Source organism: Triplophysa dalaica, chromosome 16 (genome assembly GCF_015846415.1).
Source record: "Triplophysa dalaica isolate WHDGS20190420 chromosome 16, ASM1584641v1, whole genome shotgun sequence".
In the NCBI taxonomy this organism is placed as follows: Eukaryota; Metazoa; Chordata; class Actinopteri; order Cypriniformes; family Nemacheilidae; genus Triplophysa; species Triplophysa dalaica.
Window position 1 is genome coordinate 4891977 of NC_079557.1, and position 14867 is coordinate 4906843.

The 14867-nt window shown below is 34.8% G+C and overlaps 1 long non-coding RNA gene across 1 annotated transcript; it reads left to right on the top strand.

Annotated features, from left to right (window-relative positions):
- The first annotated feature begins 456 nt into the window (after positions 1-456).
- Positions 457-1512, top strand: LOC130438263 (uncharacterized). The gene is made up of 2 exons (XR_008909295.1): positions 457-814; positions 936-1512. It is a non-coding gene; the product is annotated as an uncharacterized LOC130438263 (long non-coding RNA).
- Positions 1513-14867: the final 13355 nt, after the last annotated feature.

Sequence of the window (14867 nt, forward strand, 5' to 3'; positions counted from 1 at the left end):
GTATAAAACTATTACTGTACAAAAAAAATGCAAAAGTATGCAAAATTCGGTTGTTCGCATTAGGTTTGAAAGTAACGTTACAATCTAGCTTCGTTACCTTTGTATAGCTAGTCTGTAACGTTATGCCCACGTTGTTCTAATTTAAAGCTTTTTAATCATTTAAACTTCCTTTTTGGTGAACATTTCCTCTGAAATGTGTGACTTGTGTGAGGAATTTAGTTCAGTAACTTACGCAACTTGATATTAGTTTAAGGTCGACACGAGAGCGACGTGGCAAAAGCAAACATCCAGCTCATTTTTTTTTATAAATACCGCTAATGTTCGGTGACGGAACTTAGATTTAAGAGTCTTTTAGACGAGAATGTTGTTGTTAAGAACTCAAATACGTGATTTATATATAAACATAACGCCTCTTTGAGATTTTGTTAAGACGCTGTCGGAGGTGTGAACTTCAGGCTGTCAGCGGTCGTGTCTCCGTGGAGAGCAGCTCTATCTCGGCCATTGCTTCGGGAATAGCCGCTGGCTCTTATAACGTTAGTGGTTAACAATGCGATATAGTTAATTTTGGGTATATGAGACGAACAATTGTTGCTCTTTTTAGACTTAAACTTATTCCCGAGTGTGTCGAATTAGTGAAGGGTTGTTTTAACGTTTATAATATTATTTTTTAAGACTGTATTTCGCTTTCTGTACTAGATCCCACTCTTCTTTTTCCCCCCACTGACAGGTTGCAGAATAACAGCTAATATTAATGGATCATTCTATTCAAGAGAATGTCAACTGGAACTTGGATGTTTTCATAACAGGCTTAAAGGTAAACATTATTTAGGTAAAATGTTAATGTACTTCTTTATATGTTTATTATAATCCATTGTGCTCTGGGTAGGCCAGTTTCCTTACATTCTTCTCTTGTCTCTTTTCTTGTCTCTTTATAGATGAACAAATTGATAAAGAAACCCTCCTGCTGGACATCCACTTCCAAAAGTGCACACCACACTGTTGTCTACAACTCCTAGGAAAAGAATCCTCTTAAGTAAGACTGCTCCGTGGATATGTCAGGTTAAGCAGTGCTGAAACCGAAAGAACTAACACTATTTAAAATGTTTTGTGAGTTTATATGAAGAGGAAAGTTACGGTGTCCCTTTTTCACATCCATAACGCTTGTTTATTTCTTTTTTTATAGAAAACTTGTGCATAGACTTATATTTTAACATATAAATGCGGTTCTATTAACAAGGGTTTAGTAAAATACTTTTTATAGCGTTTTGAAGTGTTAAGTTGTCTAACTATTTATATTTACTTGTGCCACTTTAATAACCTTGTTAAATGTATATGTTAAAATCTAAACTAATGTAATTTATTGAAATTAATGTTCTTTAAATATGTATAAACATACATTTCATCAAAGTGTTTTATATGCCATTTTATTGTTCATTGAGCATAACATATTGCATGTTTTTATGAATTCCTTTTGTCTTGCATTTTGATCCTTAATAAAACTATTGATTCTTACTGATGCCTCGAGTATTTCTCTGTGATTTTGTTATTATTATTTTTAAACATTTCGGGTTTGTTTTAAACCATCAATGTAATTTTTAAGCAAAAGTTGATTTAAATAAAACAACCCAGCATGTTGGGTCAAAGATTTAACCCAACTGGCTGGGTTAAAATAACCCAACGCTGGGTTTGTCCATATTTGACCCAATGTTGGGTTACCAAAATAACCCAAATTGGGTTATTTTAACCCAGCCTTTTTTTAGAGTGTATGTGCAACAGATTTTGTTTATAGTCCAGCTGCATTCCAAAGTTTTTACATCAGTACAATGTTTTTTAAAGACTATGCAATATCTTAAAATTCCTAAGATTAGTTATGCAAACACGGCTTTAAGGGATAGAACCCAAACATGAAAATTCTGTCTTAATTTACTCACCATAGAGTTGTTTCAAACCTGTATACATTGCTTTGAGAAAACACAGAGAAAGATATTTGGAAGAATGTTTGTAACCAAACAATTCTTGGCCACCATTGACTATCATAGTAGGAAAAATTACTTGTAAATTTTTTGTTCTGTTGAACACAATTTTTTTTAAGAATGTGGGATATCAAACAGTTCTGCGGCACTTTTGACCACCATTTTTCCTTCTTTAGTCAATAGTGGCCAAGAACTGTTTGGCTACAAGCATTCTTCCAAATATCTTTCTCTGTGATCATCAGAACAAAGACATTTATAGTTTGGAACAACTCGAAGATGATTAAATGATGACAAGATTTTATTCGATTTTTGGGTGAACTGTCCCTGTAAACCAGTCTAAACTGCCTTTATCCAGTCAAAAAACAACTGCTGTTAAATACAGAAAAAATGCACATTATAACATCAACAGAACTGTGTTTAGCTATCTGAAACAAAGGCTGATATAAAATGAGCATTTTCCATTTTCTCAGGCCTACTGTGTTCATAATTCCCTGGAAAGTGTTTATTTTGGTGCATCAATAATCCACACTGCTGTGTTCCTGATGCTCTCCGTCTTTCTTTCTGTCCTCTCCTGTGCTGTGTGTGTGTGTTCGTCTCTCAAATTCACCATTTGCCAATCTGCGTAGTCTATAAGTAAATAAGGAATCAGCTCAGGGCTAAAGACCTCTCTTAGTTTTTGTGCTCCATCGCAGGTATTTTTGTCCTTAAAATTCTGCATGGAAGGGATGTTTTTGAATGCCTTCTTTGCCAGGACCATTAACAAGCCTTGAGCAAATAATCTCGCCGCCCCCGTGCTGGAGGATGGGACAGTGACTGACCTACTTCTACGTTCTGAGCCAGAAGAGAAGTGGGGGAAGATGGCCTGAACGGACGGAAGAAAGGTAGTTGATGACTTAGGAATCTCATGTCGGTAATGACCTTTCAGTATTTTCCAAAACCAGCCATGTAAAAGGTTATTAGACTTTAGAATTGTTGTTGTGAAAGAACAAATGGCATTAATGGTCTAAAAAATTGTGTCCAGAACACATGAACGAAAAGGATGCCGAGTACAGGCTTACGCAGCAGCCATTAACATGAATGAAAATGCCAATAGATTGGATATCTGTCCTGGTGGTTTGAGGACATAAGGATTGGTGATGTCACCATAAAATGAGTCATGAAGTTAGTGAAGAAGCTAATTTTGGATAAAATATTTATTTGCAATAGCATTGATGAATGTTATGGAATACAAAATAAGACTTTATGTTGGGAACTATTCATAAAACATAAAAGTGAGAATTTTTGTATCAGTCATTAAAAGATATATAAATTCAATGTGTTGTATTTCATCTCTGCTGTGTTTTCACCGAGTAGCTGCACATATTGGTTTTTGTCAGATCTTTCCATAAAATGTGCTTTAGAAAAACATGCAATGTACAGACTTAAACAAAAACTTGAAAGGAATGTTAAGCTTTTCATCTTCAGCACGTTTTAGGCATAAGTGAAACACACAGTAACATTAGAAACTCACATGTAACGTTTAAAAACGTGGCTTGAACCGTTTAACTGTTTTGTTAAAGTCTGTTGGCTTTTGTTTTGTGCCATTTTTAGCAATTAATACTTGTACTAACGCAAGGCTTTTTTCTCTGCTAATGAAATGGAAACAAAACAACAATAAAAATTTGTTCACATTAAGACTTGACTAGTTCCGCCGTTATGCTTGAAAGCGCATATTACTTTATGTTTTTTATAAAGCCGCATCTCTGTTGTAATTGCTCTTATCAAACTCATATTGGTCCATTAAAATCTTTCATGAAGGACTTAACAATAAAATAAAAGCAACTAATTAAATTCTAAAGCGGATTTAGATTAAAAGATGCTGAGGCACATTGATTTTTCATTTTTATGAAGCGTTTCTCTTGTCGCATCAGATTGCTAGTCACTCCGGTCTGACAGCTCGTATTGAACATGTGTTTAGCATGGAGATTATACACATAGACCTTAGCTGAAGCAATAATATCCCCTCCTCCGATTTCCACATTCTTGCAAGCAGTTTTACTTTTAACTAAAGCAGGTCGGTAAACATGTTTTTTTATTACTCAACATTTTTTTTACAAACTGGCAAGCAGAAGACTTCCTATTTATGTAAAGACTATTTATTGCAACTCCATTGCTGTGTGGTAATTTATGCTACAGATGTTTGCGGCGAAGCACGCCTAGTCTGGGGAGCCATGATTAATTTATCTGTGTTTGGATAAGAGCATGTTTGCTAGGCATATTAACATTGCTCTTTTGCAAAATCAGATCATATCTTGGTAAATTTAATATTGCCTTTTTAAACGAGTCAACATTTTACCCTCCAACTTACAAAGGACAGCTGGGCTTCATTACCAAAATAGCCACAGGTTGCGAATGTTTGCATAACATGTTTTCAGAAAGTATGGGCAAACAGTATATGTTGGAAATTATTTTAGACGGTCTTCCTTTGATAAATCACATGCACTTACATCATTCAGTTGCATCAGGTTAGGCCGTGTTCAGACTTGACTTCTTTTTCGAAGCTGCTAGCATCTGTTTTACATTATAATCCTATGGCGAGCTTTCACTGCAGCTCAGAGCGTCTTTATAAGTTGAAAAAAGCCCTACGTCAAGCTCCTTTTCACAACTAACCAATGACAAGCGAGTAGTTTGTCGTTTCCACAACAACATGCGAGGGAGGTGATTGGTCGAGCAGGATCAAGCTCGAAAAAATAAAATGGCGGCCGAAACGCCGGTTGGAGCATAATTTTTTATAAATGTAAGTTGGAGCATAATTTTTTATAAATGTAAGTTGAAAGGTTATTTCACTTTCAATAACCTTTGATTGCATTTCTATTGAGAAATTAGTATTATTGTTTATAAATATGTGATTAGTTATTGCAATTACGCTCCCTGTTTATAAGTCAAATAGCCTTGCGTTATTCGACTGCAATTTGTAACCAAACGCAGCCAGCCTTTTTTTTACTAAAAAGCGCTTTTGTCAACTTTTTCTTTCTGTTCATGGCCTTAAAGACTTTTCTTACATGTACTGTAAGAATATGCCCTCGTTAAATATGAATTTAGTTACCAAAATACCCTGATCATCTTGATATGTGAACTGGGTACCAAACAAACAAAAAAATCTGTTTTAGAGTTAAAATGATGTTCTGAAAGTCTGACATATTGAGAAATTAGACTTTCTTCATAACCTGAAATGAAGTTTTGATAAAGTTAAGGGTTTGTTAGTTAAAACATTTAGTTCAGTGTTGAATCGTTTAATATTTCTCAAGCACATCTTGCGGCATTCAGTTAATATGGATCATCTTACAAAGGATCGGGTAGAGATTAGTCTCTGTGAAAACTTAATAAAAGTCTCTTCACACAATACAATTAATTAGCACATTTATTTCTTCTGTGTTATAGAAAAGCAGTCACGATCATTAATAAAGACATTTTATTAGTCTGTGAAGTATTTTCTTGTGCTGGCATTTGAGGTTTGTTGTGTCACATTAAAATGCTTTGTGATTGCAATGTTATATACTTTTTAATTGTGAAGGAGCTTTTAAACAGATAAATGAAAGTGTATGCTTATAAAAAAGAAACATGCTTCACTAATCCAACAGAAAAATATGTGAAGGGGTCAGGATGTCAACATACGCTTAAACAAACTATACCAATGGCATTGAAATATTTGAAATTACAGAGCATCAAAAAAAAAGACTCAATCACAATGGTCTCATAGTTTGTTAATGGGTATAATCACAAAATAACAGAGTTTTAAACAAGGACATTAGTTGCTGAATTGCTTAGCAGTTAAGAGATATTTTAAAAACTCCTTTAAGGCAGGTGGTAAAATATACATGTTTATCCTCTTTTTTGAATGACCTGTATGCATTTGCTATACAAATTGAATTAAATATCAAACTTAGGTACTTGTATATTAATTTGAAAAGGCTCATCTTTACAGCAGGACGGGTCACATCTTTTTGTTACTGTAAAAATTGTCCATTCAATCAAACTCTATGATGCACATTGGTAGAGCATTAAATAGATGCCAACATTCATTTCAATAACAACAATCTGTTCAAAGCAAAAATCAGGGAAAGTACTAGCCACAGTGTCTTTCGTGTAAAATGAATACAATTTTAGTTATTAAACAGGGACATGTTTACTTTCTGTAGGGTAGGCGGGCAAGAAATATTTTTGATAGCGTGTTGGATCGTATTTGATGTCCAATGTAAACTCGGGGTTTTGAGAACCACCATTACTGGACATTTCTGGACACATCTACAGCTTTGCATTGATTTTGTTCTCGTCCACGGCTTTTCACACTTTCAGAAGATCCAAAAGCTGTCAAATGAACAGGCTTGAAAATGGGTTCATGTAAAATTTACAGTATGTAGTAGTGCAGCTTTTTGCTCTCAGAATTCACCTTCAGTTTGAATAACTTTACTCATCTGACCGACAGCCCTCCTTCGAAACCAAAAAACTATTTGTCGTTTTTTCCTCAGATTCTGTTTTAACAATCCCCACTTGTAAACATTAAAGTAAAATAACACTTAATCATTTTTATCACTTCTTCTGCCACCCTGTCTTCATCAGTGCACGCAATAAATGAGAGATTGCTGTGGATTCTTCCAGTTTCAAGTGTGCTTAATGAGAAAATGCCCTGATTTCATTTGCATTTCTAGTCTTCTGATTAGAAGTCTTGGATTAATGCCGAATCTGTCTTTATTAAGGGCTTTGGCCTGATCTTGCTCGCCAAAGCTTTTAAGCAGCATTTTGGTGTTTGGCTACAGAGAGCCATTTTGGGGCGAGATGGATTTAAGAAAATTGCAAACACATATTGGTCGACTCCAATTAAACTTTTAAGTAGCACTGCGAGAACAAACAAACCCAAAGCATGAGTCTGTGGTAGACTGAATAATCCTCGGAGCTGAAAATATGAATTTACACACAGAGCAGAGCAAAGATTTATGTTGTGTTGTCTGGTGTGAAAATATAAATCACACCTTTATTCTAGTTTATATTAGATTTATAGTAGACAGGCATTCAGTATAATATACAAGTCATTAATATTATATTTGGTTGGTAGATATTTGGCTTTCTTTGTTGAAACGAAGCTCATTAATCAAAGACAAAATTCTTAAACCCTAAAAATATTCTACACTCAAGCATTTTGAATGGTGATGGATCAACTTTTTTTGTAATAGATCAAAAGGCTATTGAAGGAAAGTTCAATACCACCTTTGAGATTTAAAGGTATGGGGGGAGGGAGTAAAGCATAAGAAGGGTTAATAGAAGAAGACCTGAGCAGTCTCAGATTCTTTTATCTCTGACCAACCTGTGAAGTAGACAGCAAGCTCACTTTTAATGATCCCTTTACCATCCGACAGATATCATTCTCACACTGCATTTCTCTAATGCTCTGTCTTCACACTTTATGTTTAGCCTGGTGGTTAAAAAAGAGAGAGTTTCAATCTCAGAAAATTGATAGTAAGACTTGAATTGCCTTTGACTTAAACACATCCTATGAACAAGAAATATGTGTGAAATAATAATCTATTTCCTGTTTAAATTACTTTTGTACTTTACAGAATATAATATGTTAGTTCATCCTGTACGGCTTTTCTCCATCGGCACTCAAAACCACAAAACCAGCTCAAGTTAAATATAAATAATAATTGAGCTGTTGCAATGTATGTTTTACTTTTATATTTAAATTAAATGAATAACAATTGATCAAAAGGCCAAGAAATATTTATGTACTGACCCTGGACCTCAAAACCTCATAAGGTTCAATTGTTTTAAATCAAGATTTATACACAATCAAAAAGCTGAATAAATAAGCACTCCATTGATGTATGGTTTGAAAACCTTGAATCTGAGGGTCGACTTTAAAGGTTTCCATCAGATGATCTGTAAGAGGCCGTTGCTAAGAAGAAAAAGGTTTATTATAACCTTCTCTTTTGGTTTACCTCTGTAATGACGTTGTGTAGACATGAATCCAAAAGCGGAAATACTTTACATAGAGACCAAACTTGGTTGGGTAATTCCCAAAGAGCGGGAAGCAGCGAGCCAGGTTTGTAGGATACATATATACATGTACAGTAGGAAATTTGCAAAATATCTCCATGAAACATGATCTTTACTTAATATTCTAATGATTTTTGGCACAAAAGAAAAGACAACCTCTAAATCACCTTCTTTGGATTTGGTACACGTAATAACCTGACAACCTTCCTCTCAACAACATCCTTGGGCCCCTAAGAGCACCTGTGGCCATTTCATGTTAAGAAAAGCAACAGATCTTTTTCAACTAAAAAAGCCCCTAAAGGCAGACAGAAGCAAGAGCTGTCATCATTAGGATAGATGGCACCAATTCATTATTAATGATTCATAAAATGAGCTCCAGACCTATTTTAAATGCATTTTCTATTATGGCGCATGACACCCACATCTGCCAAATACACTTTAAGATTACTGAGATGTAAGCACGCAGAATAAAACATATACACATTATCTGACTGACAGCACTGTCACACTGTTGGCTACTGTTGACTGTTTTTCCATCATAAAACATCCCCCCAAAAAAGAGAAATTATTAGTAAGAAGTATAAAGATTCTTGTGCAGTGGAGCAGTGCACAGCAAAGATAATAATATTCCTATTGACATGAATACGGAACGAACCCATGATTTACCGCTTCTGAGAAAACCATCAGACGGATGAGTCAGACGACCATTTTGAAAATATCAGACCCGTAAATCAAACACGTAACCCTGTCCTCATTTTCTGTATCCTCATTCAAACCATCAGTCAATCTATGTGACATAATTGCTGGACGAGATAGGCACTTTTGCTAGGTCTTTGCTAAGCAAATGTACGTTTTACTTTTCGACCGATTCTAGGTGCGGCCACATGAGGAGAGATGACGGTAGTACTTGTGGATCAAACACTGTTATTAGGCCGCCGTTAAATCTGACATTATTCACATTGTGGGCTGCATTCATATCAGATGCACTTGCAGACACCACCTGCATACACTTGAACACGCACACATTCTGTCTATTGTGTTTGGGAAAACTCAGATGAATTTATCCAAGATGGAAGATGAATCATCTCTTTCACAGAAGTGGATTAATTAGATTTTTTCGTGAAATCTGCTTGAATTAACAAGCTCTTCTCTTTTATATAGTCAGTTACAGTCGTGTTAAAAGTGCTTGCTTGTCTTCCACTGAAGTCTATAAGCTACTACAGAGAGAAACATACTGATTCTGTACCCTTATTTCACATTCATTGCTTTATATGGATTCAGAAATATTAAAGTTCAAAGCGATGAATAAAACCAGCCGGGATGAAATCATAGGTTTCTCTTTGGTTTGAGGCAAGAATATAAAAATCTGAGAAAAAGACAAAAGACGTCAAAAACCTTTAGGACACTGAACTACTTCTCATAAAGCATTGCGAATGAAAATCCAAGAAATCAGAATACATAAAACTACGGACTACTAAAATAACTTTTCAACTTTAAATGTTCGAGTTTAACTTGAATATATATTATCATATAAAAAACAGACATTTTATCATAATTAGACTTTTGTGTACTTTTTAGGGGGAAATTAATCTACAAATGGCTTAAAGGCACAGTTCACCCAAAAAATGATCATTCTTTTATCATTTAATAATCCTCAAATTGTTCCAAATCTGTGTAAATTGCTTTGCTCTGTTGAACACAGGGAAAGAAATTTAGGAAAATGTTAGCAACCGACATTTCTGGGACATCATTGACAACCATAGCATTAATTTCTGTTTAACAAAAAAGATGTTTTGAGGAATTTAGGAAAGCAAAAAGTTCTGGGCCACCTTTGACTACCGATTTTAATTCTTTCTACTATGGTAGTGAACAATGTCCCAGAAATCTCATTTGCTAACATTCTTCCAAATATCTTTGTGTTCAACCAAACAAATACATTTATACAGGTTTGGGACAACTAGAGGGTAATTCATGACCGAATTCTCTTTAAATAGTTCCTGCATATAAGCACCAATTGGAGGAAATATTTTATTTATCCGAAAATTATACAAGTTACCTTAAAGATATTCATCTGTTGTAAATATGATTCTTCAAATAAAAAGCATAATTTGTGTCATATTCAGGATGATTTGTGGATCCAACATAAGAGCCAAGTCAATGCCGTGTTCTATAGTAAAGAAATCTATCATCTGCAGCTCATACTTCAGATTGGAGGCCTCTCTAAACACTTACATGACCAGCATAAAAAATTGAGTCATGAAAGAAAGCCAAAACAACTACAATGAGATTTCTAGTGTGACTCAAGAAAGGCACTAGAGAGCTCTCGATCCCAGCTCAGATCGATCTTCTCCATCATCACACAATGGTCGCCAATACAAAGGTCAGCATTTCTGTGCTACTGTCATTGAGACGTTTGATTCGAAGGCAGGACCCAGTGGAATACATCAAATATCATTCACAAAGTCATATCATTAAATATTTTCAATTTGACACCTGGCGTCCTTTTAAAATACTCTACGTTTGGCATGTATGTTACACATAATTGGTGGTTACTTTATTAATTAGTTCATTTATATCAAATATTCTATGTTATGTATGTAAAATGTAATGTACGTAAAATAAATGATTTATGTTATAAAAATGCCCTAGTTTTGCATACTAGAGCTGAAATTATTATTTTAAAATCATTTAAAGGACACAGAGCTCATAGTTTTGGCAAGTATTTTAACGTTTGCCTGAAAATTCAAAAGCCCAAAAACATATTTGGCATGGATAGGCAATAACCTTTTGTGTTCTCGTGTTAAGCTACCAGAATATTACATGTTCGAAACATCACAGAAAGATCTTTTGAAAGCAGGATCTCGGTATTGAAGGGTCAGGTGTTAGGGGTACTTTCACTGAGCATTAAACAATGAACAATGACCATTATTTGCACTCATTTTGGAAAATGTGTTTCCCATGATTGCCTTCACGAACTGAGTGGCAAAATGCACTTTGAGAACAAAAATAACATCAAGCAGCTAACAACTAACAGAATCACTCAGTAATGCTGTAATTTCACCAATCAAGGGTAGTTACTATGACTTCCTTGTGTTAATGTAGCAGATGTTACGTCGTCTAAATACATCACGATATCCATATAAATGTCTCTGGACCTAAATATCTTTTAATCACAAAACATCATAAAGGAGTTAGAAGAGATCTGAAATGCTCTACATATGAAGTGCACGCACAAATGAAAGACTCGATTCAAGTTTCCCTTTGACATGTTGCTAAGCTACCATCGTGTTAAACTACCATGCGCTAAATTACACAGAACACTAATGTCTTGTGAAATAATATGTTTGTATTTACATGAAGCTAATATTATATTTAAAAAGACCCCATAACCGCTCTAAAACCAGCAAGCCAGAGAAGACCAGAGAGCATATTGGGCTAGTTTAAGTTCTTTATTTCAAGAAAAAAGTCAGATGAGTTTAAAAAATCTGCTCTAAAGATGTATCATCGATCAGAGGACCACTGAGAATACAAGAAATATTCTGAAGACACGAAGAGCAGCCATGCTCAATTACGAGAGGAAAATGCAAAAAAAATGCACATAAACATTTTGCTGAAACGTCTCTCCTTTCAGTCCTTATGACTTTGGCTTAAGAATAAAGTTTGTTTAATAAAACTGATGAGCTTGAGAACGGGTCCGTTTCAAAAAGCAGACCGGCGATATATGAAAGCTAATGATTGATTCATAAACCCCATCAAAGCATTGCCAAACACACAAAATGAATGTGACCATCATTCTGTTAATGAGATGATACATTTAAATAAGGAAATAAATCATCCAGATGCTTGCATTTTTGAAGCAGAAACAGTCCAAGAGCAGGAGCCAAAAATGAAGTGTTGGGTGGACTCGTATTCATCCGCCTTTTAAACAAGAAAGAACGATTTTGCTGCTTCAGAGGGAGGCAAACTTTTTTTCTTGGGCAAGAAGACACTCTTTGGAGCATCTGTCAACACTAACATCTAGCTGCTGAAATAGAGGTCACATCCCCGGGTTAACAAGCTCGCACAACCTCTATCTGAATGGATTGTCAGCTCTCAAAGCTCTGTTTAAAGGGCCGCCGGACAAACGGGAAGAATGATAAAAGGTAATTCACATTGAAGTATGCACTCGCTTATTTTAAGGAGGCAACTGTCCCAGCTTCAGGCTTTTTGACCCGTTTGCTGCATCGGTTACAGTGTTACAAACGTGGCATAGAAACGGGAGAGTTAAAAATTCTATCTAATTTATTCACCCCCATGTCATCCAAATCTGGTATATGAACACAAAAGAAGATATTTTGATAAATGTCTCAGTGGTTTTATGGTTAGATAATATAATACAATCAAACATTAAATAAACAGTTAAAACAACAAAATCAAGATATTTCTTTGTGTTTGGTTATTTTATATCTAATACATCTTTTCAGTTATGCTCTAATGCTTTTCTAAGTTGCTCATTTATGAACAGTAGTTTCACACGCTTCACATTATGGTTAGATTATGTATATTCCGTGTTCTCTTAGTTATACGTATAACTGTAAACCCGATCATATCGCCACAACAATTATATTTGCATAAAGAAAAAGGCTTGAATTGTTTTCATTTAGTTTTGAATTGAGAGCTGGGTCGCTTTTCTTCTTTCTCACAATAGCAATTACTGCAGACAGAATACAGCATTTCTCAGACGGCTGTTGTTGGATTTCACAAAAAGAGATGCAACTTATTTTCCTCTGTAATGAATTATTCTAAAACTTTATTGTAGCTTTCATTGCTTGAGTTGTAATAGATTTATTCCATGGTGTATTGCAGAGCCTCCGGAGAACTCCTGTATAGAAATCCAAAGCCTATAAAACGGCGATGCAGCTCAGTTTAGTTTCAAAGACATGCATGTTCTTCAGATCATGATGTAGGATCTATCAAAGATATTTTGATCAGGAATCCAACACAGTTTTACCTAATAGAAATTATAAGTGTGTTGTATTATTGCTGCAATATTTATATAATTTATTATTATCGTGTTTATTGCTGCAGTAATTTGAAATGTCTAACTTGTATTACAACACAAACACGGTTAATTTGAAATGGACTCAGAATAAAAACACATCATTAGGCATTAGCCCAAACTATGATGAATTAGTTGGACCAGCTTATATTACCTGCAGCAATAAAATCAAATTTCCAAGTATCAAATCATAATCGGACTCATTTTCATAATTCTTGTTGGCAGGTGAGAGGCGTAGAATTTGGAGACGGTGAAGATTTATTTTGCAGCTGTCCTTGCGGAAGCACGGGTACGTTTTTCAATATCATTCTCATAATAAATTGCGACATAATGCCATTATTTTCCCATGATGTAACGCAAAAGCCTTTAGTGTGACATTCCAGAATAATGACAGAAAGTTTTGTGTCAGAAGCCAAACGTATTTTGTTGCACTTATAATTTGGTGTGTTAAAGTTAATTTGCTGTACTGTAGAGTCAAAAAGTACCACTATATAGTGTACTCAAAAGCTTGATTTAATTTCATTGGGATTGCACCTTTAGAAAAAGTCCCATTTTATTCATTTGAAATGATAAGCAGACATATGAGGTTGTTGGTTTGTCAGGTAAAAGTTACAAATATAAAAAAGAAATTGAGACATATTCACTGAAAAGTAATTTCAAGTTAATTTTGGTCAATGTTAAAAAAAAATATATAACTTAATGTCTTATATCTAAAATGTAATGAAAGGAACTTATAGCTGACCTCCTGAAGAGTGTACAACTATGGGTAAGAAGACTTTATTGTCTTAATGACATTATTTAATAAGAAAATATATTAATGAGCTTCGTTAAAACAATACATAAATATATTGTCTTCTTTTAAGACCATTTATTCACAAATCTTTAGTTATTGTTTAAGAGATTTCTGAGACTCACTTAAACTTTTAACTCTAATATAAAGTTGTTCGGTTGAAAAACAATTATGAAAATATTTTGAATATAACTCTTTTTTAAGAAAATGACGCATCAACACCCAAATAAACAGTAAAAAAAATTTTTTATTATTATTATTATTATTATTAGTAAATAAAAAACAAAAAGCATTTTAAAATACTTTCTTTAATCCCAATTGAATGTTCAGTGAAAACTAGAAGTAGGCTAATCCATAACAATCCAGTAAATCAATTTATCCGTATAATACTGCGCATTTGATTTGTTCTGTCTAAGATGTAACTCTACCAATGACATTTTTCAACCAACACATAAAATCAGTGGCAAGCAATTGGCATTGAAATGAATGTGAATGCTAATGGTTGGCTTTCTCGAACAGTTTTACAGAGCTCATACGGTGGAGTCTGCATTGTAAACCTGCTTAGAAACGATATCTTCAATTCAGCGGTTCCACTTTTTTAATCACGTTTTTATGCCTTATGCAAAAACCAAAATAGACTTCCGTTTAGGACCTAATGCATTGTCTTGACTCTTGTTCCTCCATCTTTTTTTCCTGCTCTTGAATGTAACAAACAAGCACAATATTAGATTGATCAAACAGTCAGCTTGAAAGAAGCGGTCTCTCGCTGAAGGATCAATGCCATAGCAAAAGTGAAGTGTGGCGTCCCGGCTCTCCATTTGCAGATAATGCACGCAGCCAAACGCCGCAATTAGTGGCAGGGGGCGGAGCAGAGCTGCTACGGCGCTCGGAGACAAATGGGCTCATCAGACAGCACTCTCTGTTGCCTAGAGTTATATGCTGCATTCCAATTACCGCTGGCATCACACACAGCCTGGACGCGAGGGAGGCCGTCGTTATAACATGCAGAATGTTTACAATTCCTCGCCACCAC